This window comes from Podarcis tiliguerta, assembly GCF_965153285.1.
Source record: "Podarcis tiliguerta genome assembly, chromosome: 13".
Taxonomy (NCBI): domain Eukaryota; kingdom Metazoa; phylum Chordata; class Lepidosauria; order Squamata; family Lacertidae; genus Podarcis; species Podarcis tiliguerta.
In genome coordinates, this window is record NC_139546.1 from 38,169,891 (window position 1) to 38,170,425 (window position 535).

Here is a 535-nt window from a genome sequence, read left to right on the forward strand (position 1 = left end):
CCAGTGTTCAAAATCCAATTGATAACTTTTCTCCGAAGTTCACACCTTTTCCGGTTCTCACTGTTTTACTCCATAATATCCATGCCGCGCAGGGTTCTGCACAAGCCTCATCTCATTCTGCTCCCTAAAAGAAGCCAGCTGGCAGGAGCAATAGGCTGGACCTCTTCAGAAGGAGTCTCCTAAATGGCCAAGCAGCTCTCTTAGCTTTGAGCAGCTGCCACCCCACATCTTTGCCGAGCTGGTCCAAGATGTTCTGCCGCCTGAGGCACAGCAGCAAAGGCTCCCCTCAAAAGCCAAGGGGGTAAAGCAAAGTATCCCAAGGCCAGTTAAGTCATTTTAGCCCCTGAGGCTGAAAACCACAGGAGCTCAGGTAAAAATCTAAAATCAAGTAGCTTAAAAAGTTATTGCCTCTTCTTTACCACGTCCAAAACTGGGGGCCTTGCTGTCTCATGCTCCACAGCGGTGCCAGGAGCCCTCAGCAACTGCCTCCCCTCACTAGGCCTTACTTCCCTTTCCCAGAAGGTGCTTATATTCT